Below are 19,227 nucleotides of genomic sequence, written 5' to 3' on the forward strand. Positions count from 1 at the left end.
AAAACATATGCATAGGATTTAGATGATTGTAAATAGGGTTTCACCTACATGAATGTGGGGCAAGAGCCTTGGATATATATGATATCATATAGGGTGTAGAAGAGTGCTTTGCCCCATGGCACCAGCCCGCTCACTTCAGGACATCTGCCATCTCTGGTCTGCATCCACTGGATGGTTTTGGGGTTCTCTTACCATTGAGACAATAAAATAACCCCAACAAAAGTCCAAAATGTCCCCTGGAGGTGGTGACATTGGTTGAGAAGCACTGTTTTAAGATTTCTCATAAGCACAGATTGCTGCCCTCCATCAAAAAATAAATAAATAAAGCAGCAGCCCATATGTTGTTTTTTTCTCTTAGCATTGTGTGGTAATTTTGTCATCCCTCACCTGTTTGCTTTAGAATTCTCTATTGCATCTTATAGGTCTTGGGACCCATGAGACTTTTCTATTTCCATAGATACATAATATGTTGATTTGAGGTTTTGGAAAACAATATCAAACAGCACGACCTACCCAACTGACCACTTTGTGAGGTTGAATACAGAGATTAACATACCCTTCAATTAGATCAGAAAGACAGGAGACATTTCCTAGAACTCACACTGAGGCTCTAAATGTTCCACACATTTTTCCCCATCAAATTTTGCAGGTGTCTTTAACTACACTATAAAAGTTTTTGCCAGTGAGTGTTCCTGAATGAGGATTGAAATCTGGAACAGAAATGTGATTAGATAAAAGGGAGGTCTGATTTGGGAAGGCTGTCTTGTTATATTGTTTTTGTTTTTTTTAAAAATATGAAACGCTTCACGAGTTTGCGTGTCATCCTTGTGCAGGGACCATGCTAATCTCTGTATCGTTCCAATTTTAGTTTATGTGCTGCTGAAGAGAGCACTGTCTTGTCACAATGAAACAGGAAATGTTATAAACAAGTGCTTGGGTGACCAGCAGTCCAGTAGTGGAGCACGAGACTGCTGCTAATTTGAGTAATCAAGGATGTTTTGACAAAAGAGGGCCTTGATCACCTGATTAATGAATCTGTTATAAACAATACCAATGCAATCTAAGGAATGTTAAGCGCAATTCTGTTTGATCTGAGGGGTTTTTGTTGACTCAAGTTTAGATAGACATACTAACAGGAACATGCTCTGTCACTATTGATTATCATTGGCATAGTCCTTGGACCCATTTTCTCTCTCTCTCCATCTTTGTCTCTCTTTTGCTTTTTCAGACCTCTCATAATTTCTTTCTTAGGTTTTTTCATGTTCCAGCTTTTCAAACTTGATGAGTCTGACATCTTAACTGAGCTGACCAAATGGTCTCATGACCTTTGTGCTCTATAATTACATTTACATGGACTTCCCTGGTGGTCCAGTGGTTATGACTCTGTGCTTCCACTTCAGGGGGCTTCCACTGAGGGTTCAATCCCTGGGTCAGGAAGATCCCTTGGAGAAGGAAATGACAACCCAACTCCAGTATTCCTGCCTGGGAAATCCCATGGACAGAGGAGCCTGGTGGGCTACAGTCCATGGGGTCGCAAAAGAGTTGGATATGACTTAGCAACCAAAAAACAAAAACAATAGGTCATCAGCAGAGAAAGAGACTGGAAGTGCCTGCTAAACGAAGATGGAGTACATTAATTTTGTGGTCTTTTAGCTTTGTGGGTTTTTCCTTTGTTCTTTCAGGGTGTTTTATGCAACCTTCCCTTAAGAATCTCTTCCACAGGAGTGTTTCTGATGTGTTGACCCGGGTCATTACTGCTTTGGCTGGTGGTGACATGACAAACTGGCGTGACAGGACAAAAATGAGTTGATTATTTCAGCTGTGTTTGCTGGGCGTCTCATTCACAATAAAGGAGAGGCAGAATGTGTAGCAATGGGAACACATAGCTCCTCATTATCCCTTTGTTGTACCATCCATTCAGCAAATGTTTATAGGATCCCCTTTATGCTTCCTCGTGGGAGACCAAGAGGCAGCGTGGCTGGGTTCCCATGGCTACGACAGGAGGCAGGAGGTGGTGCAAAGAATTCGGGATGAGGCATTAGGTGGCCTGGCTTCCCCTTCAGTGCCCTCTCTTACCATCATGTCTGAACCTCAGGCCCCTTACAAAATACTTGATTTGTCTACAGTCCAGTATGATTGTGAAAGTCAAGGGAAATAGGAAAATTGGAGTATTATAAAAAAAATTGTTTTTAAAATTATGAGACACTGGGCAGCTTTTTTGAGACCTGGGAGTCTGGGGTACAGGGGTGACAGCCAACCATGGTAGCTCCGTTCTGCACCACCCAGGGCTGCCAAGAGGACTGTGTGTTACAGAGCCAGCCCTTTGAATGAGGGTGGAGTGGGCCAGGCAACAAGTCCTATTGTCTCTTCAGCCTCAAAATGTCAGCATTGAACTCATCACATCTTAACCTTGGCTTGAGGCCACCACTTGCCCTGCCTGGTCCTCTCTGGCCCTAATACCCCAGTCTTTTGAAGCTGATGGCATGGAAGGCAGCCATGTCCTCCCCCAGTTTGATCCTTGGCTGCACTGGCAGGACCAGGGTGGACATGATTCGAATGGCTTGTCATTGTCCCCATCATAGACTCGCAATTCTGTTCACTGTGTCTGCCAAGAATGGAGACTACCAAGAGTTGGTTTCCACTGAATAATTCAGAGGGTGCTGAACAAAGTCAAACTGCAAATAATAAAATTGGAGAAAAAGAATTGGATTTAGGGTTAGACGATCTAGGGTCTAGTTTGGGCTCTCTACTTCCCTCTTGTAAGGCTTTGGGAGAATTCCTTCACCTTTTTGCACTGCCATTTTCCAGTCTGCAAGAGGAGGCTAATGCTGGCTGCCCCTATCCTATTACAGAGCTATCTGAAAGTCAGATGGGTTATTTCACTGTTTTTTTTTTTTTTTAAGTCAATCTAAAAAGAAATTATACAAATGAACTTATTTACAAATCAGGAACAGACTCATACACTTAGAGAAAGAATTATGGTTGCCAGGATTGAGAATTGGAGGAAGGGATAGTTTGGGATGGACAGGTACACACTGCTGTATTTAAATGGATAACCGACCGGAGTCCACTGTAGAGCATCTGGAACTCTGCTTAATGTTATGTGGCAGGCTGGATGGGAGGGGAAGTTGCGGGGAGATAGATACATGTGTATGGATGGCTGAGTCCCTTCGCTATTCACTTGAAACTATCACAACATTGTTAATTGACTATACCCCAGTATAAAATAAAAGTTAAAAACTGGAATTCTAGCCACTAGAATTTACTGAGCATGTATTACAAACCTGACTTAATGTTAGGCATTTTACATATATCATCACATTTAATCTTCATACCAATCTTCGGAGGTAGGTACTGTTATCTCTGTCTTGTTAGAGATGACGCAGTTGCCTAAGAGGACACACTGCCAGGTGAACTTGCTGGAATTCAAATCCAAGTCTGACTGACTCTTAACATTGCACCTGCCAACGCAATAGGAGAAATGTATATTTTGACCCTCGGCAGTAAATTAGTGAGTTCTGTGCTTGGATAGACAAAGACAGAACAAACGAAAAACAACTCTCCAAATCCAATCTTTGTATCTTAATCCAAATAGGACTTCTGTGTTTGTGAGAGGAAAGGTCAGGCTAACCGCATGTATCAGAGAGATTAAAAATGAAGGGTTCTTCAAACGCTGCACCTAAGTGGGCGTTTAAGCTGGGAGTATTAGTAGGAGATGCTGACTGATGTGTCTGCTGTGAGAATCCACAGGGAGAGTGAATATCACGATGAATATCCACCGTGAATGCTGGGAGTCAAACACATGCCATCAGCAGGTGGTTGGATCGACAAATCCATCTTGAATTTGGCTGCCAGCAAGCATTTCACATCATCCTTGCTGGCCAGAGCTGAAACTCACTAGATTTAAATGAAAACTGCTGACAGGAAGTGCAGCGATTTCAATTTCGTGGTGGAAGGTGTGAAGTGCAAAGACAAGTGTAAACCTCTAAGCATTTTGTTTCTAGGGATCTAGGAGAAGATTTAAGAAGCTGGGTGTTTTAGATTCATGGCCTTCGGCGTAGGGTCCTATTTTAAAACTGGTCCCTGGGTTGCAGAAGACAGAAAAACAATACAGCCATTCACTATGACTTGTTATAAAACTTAGCTAGTGCTTTTTAAAAATAGTGTCAAACCAAATTAGCTCTGGGCACCTGCTGGAGCTTATGTGTTTTCAGATAGACTTGTTTGCTGTCAGCCAAAAAAAAATCAACCCAACAAAACCCTCCACCCACATGGTTTGTTATAAAACCTGACACTCCTAATGCTTTTCCAAGCTACTTTTCTTAGATCAAATCATTCAAATACAGAAAAAAGACATTTGACACCTTGAAAGAATGGGGCAAGTTATTTGTTGTTAGAGAAGGTCTCGGGGTTAGGTGAAGAAGAAAGGTAGATGTTAAATGATGTGATGTATTAATCCCATTGTAAAAGGTTTTCTAATTCTTCAGGTGAAAAATGTCAACACTGATACTATAATATGGCTGGAACTTGAGGATTTACAGATGCATCCCTGTTATCTGAGCTGTCAAGCGATTTGAACATTTTGTTTACATATCGGACAGAAGAGAGATAGATGCTGGCTAAATGAACAATGGCAATAATTATAGCAAGAAAAATGGCAAAAATCACTTCATGGAGGTTTTATATTAAAATGGCAATAGCAAAAGCTGTTAATTGCTCACAGAGGATGCTGAAATCTGGACCAACATTGACAAGTGAAAAACTCATTTCTGAATTCTGAGTGCTCTGGGAGTATCTTAGACTTTGCAAACCTCACCTAAATTTTCACCTCCACTGGCTCTCTGATTGCTGTTCAAAAATAATTCTACTTAGGATACAGACATTTTATATGGTAGAAAGGCTTGGAGAAGAAGCCTGTCTTACCATCATTAGGTACATGTCAATGAATAAAAGACAACTGACTTACTAGTGATTCACCCTGACTTCCTGAATAATTTTGAATAATTGCTTTCCTAAATACAGGAGGTTCTCAAAATCAAATTAGTATCTTAGAAGTTCTGATGGGGGTACTTGTGATAATAACAACATGGATAATGATGCTGCTTCCACTTATTAAATACCTGGTATTGAAATAGATACTTTCTATGCATTTTTGATATACATAACAACTGTGTAAAACAGTTATTTTTAGCCCCATTTTATAAATGGGGAAACTGAGCATCTTAGCATTAAAAACACAGTTAAAATCAAGGGAATATTATTAATAGAATTTGAATCAAACAGCCTGACTTAAAACAATGTCGTTTCCTTTATACAAGGTGGGGGAAAGGCAGAAGAGAAGGTAAAAGAAGACATTCACTCCACAAAATGACCCATAAAATAGCAAACTGACTTTACTCCCCTGCATAGGGCTTTGAAACCTGAGATACAAATATGATATTGTTAGGTAGTTAGAATAGGGAAAAGGAGTCCAGAATGGCAGTGGCTAAAAGACCTGGAAGGGAAAAGTCCGCGAAAATAGAACAAAGGAAGGTCCGAGGACCGGAGTGAGGACCTCAGGTAAAACACAGCACTCCTGGCTGGCCCAGTTTACACAGGACAGGCCCAGGGAGAGGAAAACATATAAAAAGAGGAGCCAAAGCTCTCTCCCGCGCGCTGGGGCTCTCTTCGCGTCTTTCGATTGATGTGCCCTCATGCCTCGAAGATGGATTTTCCTGCTATTATCTAAATAAAATAGAGCTGTAACACTGATTTATCTAAGAGCTATAACACGGTCTGTCCAAGACCCGAGAGCTGTGACACGCTGAGGGGGCTTTAATGTCCGTCGCTCCAAATCCTTGTGACGAGACAAAAACCGAGGCGCATACACTCGCCTGACACCTTCACCCCTGCTTCTTGCATTCCCCCAGCTCCTCAGCAATCACCTTGGGGGTTGGCAGCATCCCCTGAATTGTAGTTTTGGGAGCCCTCATTCACATTTGGAGGCTAGAAATCGCCAATGGCTGTGACATGTCTTGTTTGTTAATATGGCAGGAGATATTTTCATTTCACACAGCTCTGTGCCAACTCTGTGTAGACTGGGTTTCAGCCCCTGTCCTCAAGGAATTCATATTTTAGTGGGTGAGAAAGAGGCTTGTGTCAGTGTCATAGTAGCGAACAGAAGGCACAGCTATTGAGTAAATTGAAGAGGATCCAATAGAGGCAAAGAATCCAGCTGCCAATGCAGGAGACACAGGTTCAATCCCTGGGTCGGAAAGATCCCCTGGAGAAGGAAATGGCAACCCACTCCAGTGTTCTTGCCTAGAGAATCCCAAGGATGGAGGAGCCTGGTGGGCTGCAGTGCATGGGGTCGCAAAGAGTCAAACATGACTCAGTGACTAATGACAGCAACAATAATGAGATCTTCACAGGCTGGGGTTAGGGCGCCCATACGGGAGCGTGCAGGGCTTCAGAAGGGTCCGTGGAAGGAAGCAATTACTGGAACCTAGAGAAAAAGAGACAGTCAGGGTTCCTAGATGGAGCTGAAATCTTGGATGGGTGGATACAGGTAGGGACTAAATGGGTAGAGAGAATAAACATCTCATCTCACTCTACTTCTGTCCTCTGATCTCCTGATATTCCTCAACCAAACATCATGAGGCAGGTTCACTGATGTGGTTCTCAGAGGTCAGCAGAAACCTCTGGAAGCAGAGAATAGGGTGGAGGAGAGGGGAGACTAGATTTGGGGGGCATAGTTCATTTCTCTACCTCCCTCTGTATCCACTCTTGCCCTTCACTCAGGTAAGTGTTGGTGTCCCAACAGAGGGAGCATTGTCCTATCAGTTAATCATTGATACGTATGTCATCTATTTGGTTGTACTCTCAGCTGAAAATGTTAGCAATCACCAGCGTTCTTCCTGTAAAATCATGAGGATATGGGGGAGAAAGGGAAACATAAAGTATTGCTGCTATGTTTTCTATTAATATTAATACTTCTGTAGATTGCCACAAGAGTTAACTGGTAGCCATTATTGATTTTGTTCAGGAGCCAATCCTGAACAAAAAGCCAATGCTTCTTCTGTTAATGTCTCACCCAGATAGTGTGCTTTACCTAGTGAGATAGTCCAAACCTTCATTCCCATGGGATTTGCATCTTTGGATGTCTGTCTTAATTGAGTTGCTGCAATTTTTCATTGATCAGGGTTATTGGTCAGTTTTCATTGACCAGAGTTCTAGGAAGTGCTCTAGTCTTTCACACATAGAGTCCTTCATACCTCTGTTATATAGCAGCAATCCAATTTCCTCCTGGTAATTGGGATCAATTTCCCTGGCCAGTAGAGAAACCTTTTTCCTTTGTCAACTCAGCAGCATGAGAATTTCAGGAAGGTCAGAGGTCAGCCTCAGAATTCATCAGAACAGTTATTGAGTTTCCCTTGGGCACTAAGATGTCTAAATCCACTGAGCTCAAAGTCACGTTGATAGGGAACAAAATTTCTTTCAGTTGCGAGGAAGATGAAAAAATTCACTAGATAATAATAGTGAGAGGGAATACTTTTACCTTCTCCCTTTGGTTCCTGAACCCATGAACTCTGGCTCTGGAGGACATAGAACCATGTTGTGGAAACTGATTTAAGGCATATATTGTATTCTATAGGGTGGCACCCCACCCTCATAGTATTTCCCGGTGGTTTCTTAGCTAGTGCAGTAGATAATATTTAAACAGACAACTCTCTTATTTTGTCAAGCCAGTTGCCTTTGGAGGGAAAGACCAATCAATTATACATATGCACGACCATTACTATTCTTTTTTTTGCCTTAAAATATTTCCTCTGGATGGAGCATGTGAGTGGGACATGAATGGCAATAGTTAGAGCATTCTGTAAGTCCACATGGAGGGGCTGGAAAAAGCACTTTAGGCAGAGAAGACAAATGTATACCCAGAATATGAGTCTAAGGTGTGGGGACAAATCTTTACCCCTTCCATCACGAAGGAAGGCCAGTGTCAGTCCAGGTGACTGGCTGGACCTCTGGGAAAGTCATTTTATATGTTTAATTTTGGGGGGAAGATCATTTTATATCAGGAGTTTGGTGTTGGCTTCTACTGTTGACATGTTGGACACTCAGCAGATGTCGTAGCTGGATGAGCTTTGATAAGCCGATGCCTAGCCTTTATCCCTGTTACTGTGGCCACTATTTTTTTTAAAGACTTTTTTGATGTGGATCATTTTTAAAGTCTTTATTGAGTTTGTTACAATATTACTTCTGTTTTATGCTTTGATTTTTTGGCCAAAAGGCATGTAGGATCTTAGCTCCCCGACCAGGGATCCAACCCACACCCCTTCCACTGGAAGGCAAAGTCTTAACCACTGGACCACCAGGGAGGTCCCCCATGGCCACCCTTTGCGTGGACCCACTTAGCAAACACCGAAGAGGCTAAGGAAAGAGGCTACTGTCAGAAATTAAATAGGTCATCTGTCTACCTGATTGAGAGCCTCCTTCAAAGTGATCCTTGTGGTGAATGTCTTCATACCTCGTGCATTCTGAGTCCACCCACATATCTCTTCCCCCACTCACCTTCACCATCCATTTCCCAATTTTGACTGCAAGTCTGTGACTAGCCTGCCAGCACTATTAGCCCATGACTCAGTGTCGAACTAGACCTCAGTGGCTTTTCCTTTCTCACAAACAACCCAAAGCTTTCCTTGTGGGGAGGGTTTACACTAACCACTGTTTTGCAGGGGTGGCCTGAAAGGAACACAGTGGAGATTTATTTGTGACCAGGCATTTTTCTCCTCTCTTAACTGATCACAAGAAACTCCCAGTGACCCCTTGGAATTGGGGGGAGAGATGTCCTTTCCAGACATGCTGAGTCTGATCTGTATTGTAGAATTTCTAGTTTGTTTATTTGTGTACTGGGTTTTATTTGTAGCTCGTGAGTTCTTTATTTGCGGCATGTGAACTCTTAGTTGCAGCCTGTGGGATCTAGTTCCCTGGGGCAAAAACCAGACCCCCTGCATTGGGAGCTCGGAGTCTTAGCCACTGGACCACCAGGGAAGTCCCTACAATTTCTAATTTATGATGGAATGCTGCTGTATATAGTCAACTTTGTGATTTGGTGGATCAGATAAACAACTAATTCATGATAGTTCAAAACTGCAATTCACTTGATGCTACATGGTGTAGGCTTTCACCCTCTACCAGAGCTTGGGAATAAGCCAAGAGCTGCCTTTCAAATGAAGAGTCATTATTGATAAAAGAGGGGCATGGTTTGTTGAAGGCACATTTGTGGTACCAACTGAAGGTATCTCCCGAAAATTCTCTTACAGGAGAGGTGCTGAGTCAGATTTTGAAGAATGACTTAATACTTACTGGTTGAGTAGACAAGCTATTGAACAGCATGTACATAGATAAGAAAAAGTGACATAACAGAGTATTAATGTAGGGGACTTCCCTGGTGGTCCAGTGGTTAAGAATTTGTCTTCCAATGCAGGGGATGCAGGTTTGATCCCTGGCCTGGGAACTAAGATCTCACATGCCCCAGGGGAACTAAGCCTGCATGCCACAACTAGATAACTCTTGCACTGTAATGAAGATCTTGTGTGCCGCAACTAAGACCCAGCACAGCCAAATAAATTAATAAGTAAATATTAAAAAAAAAAAACCACCCAAAACAGATGATGTAATACCTATCTGCTGCTGCTGGTGCTGCTAAGTAGCTTCAGTCATGTCCGACTCTGTGCGACCCCATAGACGGCAGCCCACCAGGCCCCACCGTCCCTGGGATTCTCCAGGCAAGAACACTGGAGTGGGTTGCCATTTCCTTCTCCACCGCATCAAAGTGAAAAGTGAAAGTGAAGTCGCTCAGTCGTGTCTGACTCTTAGCGACCCTATGGACTGCAGCCTACCAGGCTCCTCCGTCCATGGGATTTTCCAGGCAAGTGTACTGGAGTGGGGTGCCATTGCCTTCTCCGAATACCTATCTATTAGAGTTATAAAAAAAGAATATCGCCCCACCACAAAGCGCTCGGAGCCACGCGGCCCTTTTTGTGCCGGCATCGGGTGCACACTCTGGAGCGCAGGTCGCCGGCGTGCCCGTAAGTGCCGGGACACCCAACTACCTCCCCCTTCTGCCCACCAGGCTCCCCTGGGATCTCCTCGGGCGCTCGGGGCTGGAGTGGCGGGGGCGGGGAGGAGTTCGGATACTTAACCTGCTCCCGGTCCCTCTGGACTCCTCGTGGCCCGGCAGGCGGGGGAGCCGGGAACCGCTGCCCCAGCCTGCGGGCCTTCGAAAGATCTTCCTGGGCCAATGGCAGGAGGAGCGACTCGCCTGGATTGGTGCAGTCGCTCTGCTTATCACTGTGGAAACCCAGGCGGAGGGGAACACGGGAGGATGCGGTGCCCGGGGAGGGGGTCGCAGAGGAGGCTTCGAGGCCCTGAGCTACCCGGGAGTTCTCTCTGGAGGCAAAAGTCCACTGCGAGGTGGGGGAGGGGATCGGAGGGAGGGGACTGCTTGGGGGCACTTGGAAGCAGAAAGGAAAGTCTAGGATACTCGGAACCGAGGTGAGGAGGCTGGGGGAGGGGATGTCATGGGAGGAGGAGGAGACAAAAGCCGAAAGGGCCCCGACCGCACTCACCGCAGTGCACTGGGCCACCTGGTCAGCAGGCAGCATGGGGAAGGCGGGGAACCAGGGCGAGGGGCCACCGAGCTTGAGGCGCCGATGCCTCAAGGAGATTCAGAAGCACAACCTGCACACCCATAATTGACTGGTCATCGATCGCAAGGTCTACATCACCAAATGGTCCAGCCGGCACCCGGGGAGCCAGCGAGTCATCGGGCACTACGCCGGGGAAGATGCTAAGGACGCCTTCCTGGCCTTCCACCGCAACCTTGATTTAGTGCGCAAGTTCATGAAGCCCCTGCTGATTGGCGAGCTGGCCGCTGAGGAGCCAAGCCAGGACGGCGGCACGAATTTCCAGATCACCGAGGACTTCCGGGCCCTGAGGAAGACTGCTGAGGACATGAACCTGTTCAAGAGTAACTGGTTCTTCTTCCTTCTCCACCTGACCCACATTATCTCCATGGAGAGCATCGGCTGGTTCACTATCTTCTACTTTGGCAGCAGCTGGATTCCAACCATCATTACGGCCTTGCTCCTTGCTACCTCTCAGGCCCAGGCTGGAAGGCTGCAACATGATTACGGCCACCTCTCTATTTACAAGAAGTCCATGTGGAACCATATCGTACACAGTTCATCATCGGTCACTTAAAGGGTGCTTCTGCCAACTGGGGGAACCATCGCCACTTCCAGCACCATGCCAAATGTGTTCCACAAGGATCCGGCTGTGAACATGCTGCATGTGTTTGTCCTGGGCGAGTGGCATCCCATTGGGTACGGCAAGAAGCTGAAATGCCTGCCTTACAACCACCAGCATGAATACTTCTTCCTGATCGGGCCGCCGCTGCTCATCCCTTTGTACTTCCACTACCAGACCATCATGACCATGATCGTTTGCAAGAACTGGGTGGACTTGGCCTGGGCCATCAGCTACTATACCCGTTTCTTCATCACCTACATCCCTTTCTGTGATGTCCTGGGAGCCATCCTTTTCCTCAACTTCATCAGGTTCCTGGAGAGCCACTGGTTTGTGTGGGTCACACAGATGAATCGCATCGTCATGGAGATTGACTGAGAGCCCTACCGTGACTGGTTCAGCAGTCAGCTGGCAGCCACCTGCAACGTGGAGCAGTCCTTCTTCAGTGACTGGCTCAGTGGGCACCTCAACTTCCAGATCGAGCACCACCTTTTCCCTACCATGCCCTGGCACAACCTGCACAAGATCGCTCCGCTGGTGAGGTCCCTGCGTGCCAAGCACGGCATTGAGTACCAGGAGAAGCCGCTGCTCCGGGCCCTGCAAGATATCATCGGATCCCTGAGGAAGTCTGGGCAGCTGTGGCTGGATGCCTACCTCCACAAATGAAGCTGCAGCCCTCAGGGCCCCCACGGGGACAGTGGTGGGGGGAGCAGGTGGGGGTGGCGGCCGAAGGGGAAGGTGGGGTTTTGTTCAGAGGGGCGTCAGGAGGCTGTGGTGCGCGGCTCACAGACTTCAGGCTTGGTCTTTCCTCTCTTCCTGTCTGGTTTCAAGGCTTTCACACCTCCCTCTGACACCCTCCCTCCTGGGTCCCGGCCAGTCAGCCCACCTCCACCCTCTGTCCTTAAGCATCTGCCAGACCAGACGTGCACAGGTGCGGCCTATGAGCCCCCTGCAGCCTGGCCTCCAGGCCACACACCACCCACTTTTTCTCCCTCACCTGCTCTTCAGGTCCACAGGGCTGGGTCTCAGCCAGCAGGTAGGATGGCTCCGTGAGCCTGCAGGCTGGCCCCACTCCCTTGGACAGCTGCCTACCCTCTGCCCTTCTGTGGGGTGATATGCTTGATTCCTTGGGTCTCCTTCCCACTACCGGATCGGTACTGGGGGCGCCCCTGCAGGCCCTACTTTCTCTTCAGATGTCCAGGGCCCTGGCCCTGATGCCAGGCTCCCTTCGCCTGTGTTGCAGCCAGCTCAGGCCTCCGAGCCCAGGGAAACGTCCTGGCCCCACTGGAGCCCTCTGACCCAGGACTTGAGCAGTTCCACCCCACCACCTCCCAAGTCCAGAGCCTGTGACCTTGGGTTCATGGGGGCAGAGCCACAGATGAGCTCAGCAGAAGCAATGGCCAGGTCAGGGGTGAGCCGGCCTGTAGGCTCAGATGTTTGTTCTGGTTGGGAGACCCAAGATTCTGGAGCAATCGGACTATCCCCCAGAGTGCTCCGTTAGTGCCAGACAGTGCCAGCCAGTCCCCAGCCACTTGGCTGGTGTGGACTTAGGCCCTACAAGCTGCAAGTGGGCACTGGAGCCCAGAAGCTCATCACAGCCCCTCCCCACGTTGGGGCTGCCCGCATGGACATGCTCTTTTCCCCGTCTATCACGCTCTTGTGTCTTTTACTCGTTTTTTAACATTTTGCTACAGGATGAGTTTTGCCAGGAGTGGCAGTGGGACTGGGCCTTGGGACGATCTGCCTGTTCCCACCCCTCACCCCCTCTGCATCTTCCCCAGGCCCCACAGTGGGCTGAGCTGGGTTCTCTCACTGAGGCCTCCATGGCCCCGACTGTCAGGAGACAGAGGGAAGGAGTCCCAGAGGAGGGTTACCCTGAGAAGCCGGGGACTTGGTGGTGGTGGGGGTACCCAATGGGACAAGGAGGGGTTGGGGCTGAAGGCCAGACAGCTGAAGGGACAGGAAAGTGAGAGGGTGGGAACCTGGCAGCCACTGGGAGGATCCAGAACTGCTGCCTGGAAATGAACCCACTAACCCATAGATAGCTCCAGGGAAGTGTGGGGCAGGAGGGACCAGCTCTGGCTGGTGATGGACCTGCGGGTTACCATGGCAACAAGGGATCAGCTTGCCTGAAGCCCTCCCATTGAGGGCCACTGAGAGCCACTGTCCCGCCCCTGAGGCAGAATGGATACATAGGGAACTGACTTAATTTTTATCATGTTGCTTTCCCACCTCTACACTTTTGGAAATAAATGAAGTGATTTTATTCTCAAAAAAAAAAAAAAAAAAAAAGAAAATCCTAATGTCATTAGTATTACTGCATTATGGGGTGAAGGCAATGTGTTCAGTGTCCGGGTCATGGGGTCCCACTGAACCCTGGTGGAGGAAGGTACTGAATTCTTTAAAGCAGAGGAGTTTTCTTATATCTTTAGGAAATGGGCTACTCTCTGTATCTCTTCTGGTGCCTTGGACAGCCCCTTCTGATAATTTATCATGCAGATTGTTTTGGCTTGGCGTTTTAATTGAAAATATGGTTAGTCACATATTGTATCACTTATTTTTAATATTTATTTTCATTTTATTTATTTGGACGTGCTGGGTTTTAGTTATGACATGCACCAATGGAAAGATCCTTGCAGAATCTTTAGTTGTGGCATGTGGGATATAGATCCCTGACCAGGGATCAAACCTGAGCCCCTTGCATTGGAAGTGCAGAGTCTTAGCCACTGGACCACAGGGAAGTCTCTACATATTGTGTCACTTGTTATAGTAAGTTCACAACTTTTTCTTTCTACTTTAGGCTTCTCTCTCTCGCTCTCCCCTGCCTCCCTGCTCCCCGTCCCCTCATGTAAATAAGACTGCACGGGGGCACTTAAATGGGAATTGGCTCTAATTCTGCTACTGGATTCTCAGCATTATAATTTCTAATCTATTTGCCAAGTTCTTTGCCAAGTAACTTCCAAAGAAAAAAGGTTTCACCTCCTCACTTTTATGAGTAAGACACTAATGCAAATACATCCCATCTGTTAACCTTTTTGTATTCCCTTACTACATGTAGAAGTATTTTGCCTAAGCTACATGAAATATTCTATGGGTAATGAGCCTTGTGTTTTCATAAGTGCATAGTGTCTTTAAAACATGAGTGAATCCACTGCTAAAATATTTATAGTTTAGTCAACAAACACAGACTTGAAGAGTGATCAGTTGTGGTAACAGGCATCCAAATCTTGGAAATATTTTGAGGAGTATATTACCTTACACAGTAGATACCGTCAGTCCTGAAACACTGCTTCCATATTTGGAAATTAAAACCTTTGTTGTTCTGTGACAGGAAGGGGGCACAGCACCAGTGAAAAGTGCCATCTGGACCAGGACTCCAGGAGGGAGAGAACAGGGAACAAATGGCAGATCAAAAGTCTGGATCAGAAACTCATGCAGCATTTAGAGTAGGTCTGAGCACGATGTGCCTTTGATTTCAAAGACTGCTCCGTGCCTGGATGAGTTTTGTAGACTATGGAACATGGCAAAAATTGGTCCTAAGGGAAGGCAGAGAACATTGGGTGACAGAAGGCAAAGATCAAGTTAGCGAAGGAAGCATTAGCCAGTATATCAGGATCTGAACTCCATTCAGTAAGCGTTCTGAAAACATGCTGATGGCACTCAGCTATTAATAGGGCTTTCAATTCTGCAGCATTGGAGGTTAGCCTCTGGAGGGCTGGGGGTTGATAATATTGTCTGTCAGTAAGAAAGAAGTGGAGAAACTTTTTATTTATTTTTATTGAGGCATAGTGGACTCACAATATTATATAAATTTCAGGAGTATAATATAATGATTTGTTTACAGTGTTTAAAGGTTATACTCCATTTATAGTTAGGATAAAGTATTGACTATATTCCGTGTCTTCTATGATATATCGTTGAAAGTGAAAGTGTTAGTCACTCAGTTGTGTCCAACTCTTTTGAGACCCCATGGACTGCAGTCAACCAGGCTCCTCTGTCCATGGGATTCTCCATGCAAGATTACTGGAGTAGGTTGTCCTTTCCTTCTCCAGGGATCTTCCTGACCCAGGGATCGAACCCTAATCTCCCACATTGCAGGCAGATTCTTCACTGCTGAGCCACCAGAGAAGCCCCTACAATATATCTTTGGAGCTTATTTTATACTTAATAGTTTGTGCCTCTTAATCCCCTGTCCCTCTATTACTTCTCCCCACTTCCCTGTCCCCACTGGTGACCACTAGTTTGCCCTCTGTATCTGCAAGTTGTGGGTATTGGTTCGACCCATCTATTCTGAGGATTTTTATCTTTTCTGGAAATCTTTGTTTCTCGTTTCTATCAATACTTCTTCTCTCTATTCTCTTCTTGAAATTCTTATTAGGCAAATGTTGAAACCTTAGAATTTTTTTCCCACCCATATTCACTTTTCTGTCCTTTCTGAGCTGTGTTCTAAGAGGATCTTTAGTTGTATCTTCTAGCTAAGTAATCATTCCTTAGTTATATCTTTTCTGTTACTCGGCTCATTTACTGAGTTTTTCAGACTTTTTCAATAATTACAACCTTCCTTTCAAAGATCCCTAGTTCTTTGTAATATGTTTCTATTAAAATAGACATTATCTTCTTATTCCTCTTAAGATGTTAATCATATGCAATGTGCTCAATGGTGTCCAACTCTCTGTGACCCCACGGACTAAAGCCCACTGGGCTCCTCTGTCCATGAAATTTTTCAGGTGAGAATACTGGAGCGGGTTGCCATTTCTTACTCAAGGGGATCTTTCCAACCCAGGGATCAAAGCTTCGTCTATGGCGTCTCCTGCATTGGCAGGCAGATTCTTTATCACTGCTGCACCTGGGTATACCATGTGGTACACCATATGTACCATACATACTTTTTTTAAAATCTCATTTTTAAACTTTGTTTCTATGGATATTAGTTTATCTATATGATGGTTATGGTCCCTTTCATTCAAAAGATGATGTCTTGCCAACCCAGGGATTGAACCTGAATCTCCTCGGGGATTGAATCCTGCATCTCCTGCATTGGCAGGTAAGTTCTTACCATTGAGCCACTCTAAGGTTTTAAAGAATTACTTTTCCTTAAATATTTGCTGGGTTTGGGGACTTCCCTGATAGTCAAGCAGTTAAGACTTCATGTTCCTTAATGCAAGGGGCACAGTTCCATCCCTGCTTGGGGAAGGTCTCACATGCCACATGGTGTAGTTCAAAAAAGAAAAAAGAAAAAAAAATTGCTGGGTTTGCATGATTATATGGGATCTGGGCTCCTAGGTTAGTCTGTCTCATGCGATGTGTGATTACCTGGCTTGTTTCTAGAATTCCAGGCAGCGATGTGGCCTCCTCAGTGATGGAGGCTTCCCTTTTCTTCTGGGTGGCAGTGAATTCTGTCCCAAGCCCTGACTACCAGGAGGGACATCTTCCTGGTTGTGCATCGCTTCTTTCTAGGGACACAAATCTCTCCTGGTCCTGCATGGCACTAGGAGAAGGTCCAAGGGTTTGACCTTCCTGGATGCCTCTGCCTCAGGCAGTCATCCTGCTGGTTGACCCTGGATCCTCTCTTTTCATCTATTTTCTCTCAGCTTGAAGCCCAAGCTGAGATACTCTCATGCTCTTCATCAGCTATCTCTTTTGTGTGTTTTGGCCATTATTTCTTCCTTCAATATAAACTCCTCTGCCATTAATATTTTAGGAACTTTATTATAATTTCTGATCTATTGAGGGCACCAAGTCTTCTTGTCTTGTGCTGTTTTCAATTTAAAGTATTTTCTTACAGTTTATGGGGATTGGAGATGAGAGAAGCATGTTCTTAGGTTGCAATTTTGATCTGATTACCTCCTGGTCTATTACAAAGCAGGCTAGCCCAGTTTAAAGAAAGTACATCAGTGTATCTGGCAAGTAATGTTTACTCCTATGACCAAATTCTACTGGAAATTTACACTGTGAGTTTATGTTAAATATATTAACATTTATTACTTTCCTGTTTGTGAATGCCTATTTTGGCCTTCTCAAAAAATCATGATATATATCAGTTCTAATTTTTCCAGTGGTCATGTATGGATGTGAGAGTTGGACTGTGAAGAAAGCTGAGGGCCAAAAAATTGATGCTTTTGAACTGTGGTGTTGGAGAAGACTCTTGAGAGTCCCTTGGACTGCAAGGAGATCCAGCCAGTCCATCCTAAAGGAGATCAGGCCTGGGTGTTCATTGGAAGGACTGATGCTGAAGCTGAAACTCCAATACTCTGGCCACCTCATGCGACGAGTTGACTCATTGGAAAAGACCCTGATGCTGGGAGGGATTGGGGGCAGGAGGAGAAGGGGACGACAGAGGATGAGATGGCTGGATGGCATCACTGATTTGATGGACCTGAGTTTGGGTAAACTTCGGGGGTTGGTGATGGACAGGGAGGCCTGGCGTGCTGCAATTCATGGGGTTGCAAAGTGTCGGACATGACTGAGCAACTGAACTGAAGATAGGAAAATAGAGGCTTAGAGGGGTAAAATCATTTATCCAAGTCCAACAGATAGCCAGAGACAGAGCCAGAATTCATGCCTATGTCTTGCTATAACAACAGCTTCTTTCCATTAAAGACAAAAGGTGATGATAATGCACAATGTCCTCACTATGGGATACCAAAAAAACACAGTTAGCATTCACTGGAGTGGGTTCTTCTAGAAACCCTGAAGTCAGGAGTCACTGATTATTGTGGATAATTTGTCAGCAAATCGCTGAGCTGACAGCACTTTTCAATTTCATTTTGTTGCCTTTGTCAATAAGATTTATTCTTAGAGGAATTTGTGAACTGTTAGTGCTATCTCAGCGGGCAGCGCACAGAAATGGTGTGTGCATATTGGTAAACATCTCTGCAGGGTTGGCAAGTTAGAGGTGTTATTTTGCATTGATTTTTTCCCATGCTTTCAGCCAAGGTTTATTTTCATATAAGCAGTAATTACAGAAAACGAGTGCCTGTGAGGGTAAATGTAGTTATGCTGGTTAAAGAGCATTATATGTATTAGGTGGCATGTTGTAATTATTGAAGTTATTTCACAGGAAACAAGTCTTTCTGAGCAATTGTGATACACAGGGTTCAGATCAATAAAGGCAGAGATTATAGACAGTTTAAGCTTTTATAAAGTCTGTGTTGTGTTGTTCAAGAAGCATTTTTGGAGAATCTGTTATAATAAACATTTGGAAAATGAAAAGATACAGAAATGAAAATACTTTGTTTTTAGCTGAGAAGGTTTAAATACACAAGTGCCAGAAGGCTTAAAACTAAAAAGTTGTCAGAATGCAACGGGGTCCATCAGAGAAGGTGGGAAGGTATGGAGCTGGGTCAGCAATGGTGTTCCATCCCTGTTGAACAGCATTCTTTGCTGTTTGATTTCCTTGATATGTTGTTGCTGTTATTCAGTCACTAAATCATGTCCGACTGTTTGCAACCCCATGGATTGAAGCACTCCAGTTTCCTCTGTCATCCATTATCTCCCAGAGATTGTTCAAATTCAGGTCCATTGAGTCAGTGATGCAATCTAACCATCTCATCTTCTGTCAACCCTTTCTCCTTCTGCTTTCAGTCTTTCTCAGAATCCAGGTCTTTTCCAATAAGTCTGCTCTTCATTTCAGGTGGCCAAAAGATTGGAGCTTCAGCATCAGTCCTTCCAATGAAAATGCAGGATTGATTTCCTTTAGGATTGACTGGTTTGATCTCCTTTCTGTCCGAGGGGGACAAGCACCACAGCACCACAATTTGAAACTATCAGTTCTTTCATGCTCAGCCTTCTTTATGGTCCAACTCTGACATACGTACATGACTACAGGAAAAACCATAGCTTTGGGTATATGGACCTTTGTTGGTAAAGTGATGTTTCTGCTTTTTAATATGCTGTCTAGATTTGTCATAGCTTTGCTTCCAAGGAGCAAGCATC

General features: G+C 45.3%; 1 long non-coding RNA gene, 1 other non-coding gene and 1 pseudogene across 5 annotated transcripts in view; 2 read left to right on the plus strand and 1 right to left on the minus strand.

Annotated features, from left to right (window-relative positions):
* Positions 1 to 19,227, plus strand: part of LOC139038463 (uncharacterized) — a 170,156-nt gene that overhangs the window by 28,663 nt on the left and 122,266 nt on the right. The gene's annotated exons all lie outside the window — the stretch shown is intronic.
* Positions 789 to 892, minus strand: LOC139038551 (U6 spliceosomal RNA). Its single transcript, XR_011491592.1, has one exon. It is a non-coding gene; the product is annotated as a U6 spliceosomal RNA (small nuclear RNA).
* On the plus strand, positions 10,566 to 11,973 carry LOC110142674 (acyl-CoA 6-desaturase-like; annotated as a pseudogene).

Source organism: Odocoileus virginianus, chromosome 15, assembly GCF_023699985.2.
Source record: "Odocoileus virginianus isolate 20LAN1187 ecotype Illinois chromosome 15, Ovbor_1.2, whole genome shotgun sequence".
NCBI lineage: Eukaryota > Metazoa > Chordata > Mammalia > Artiodactyla > Cervidae > Odocoileus > Odocoileus virginianus.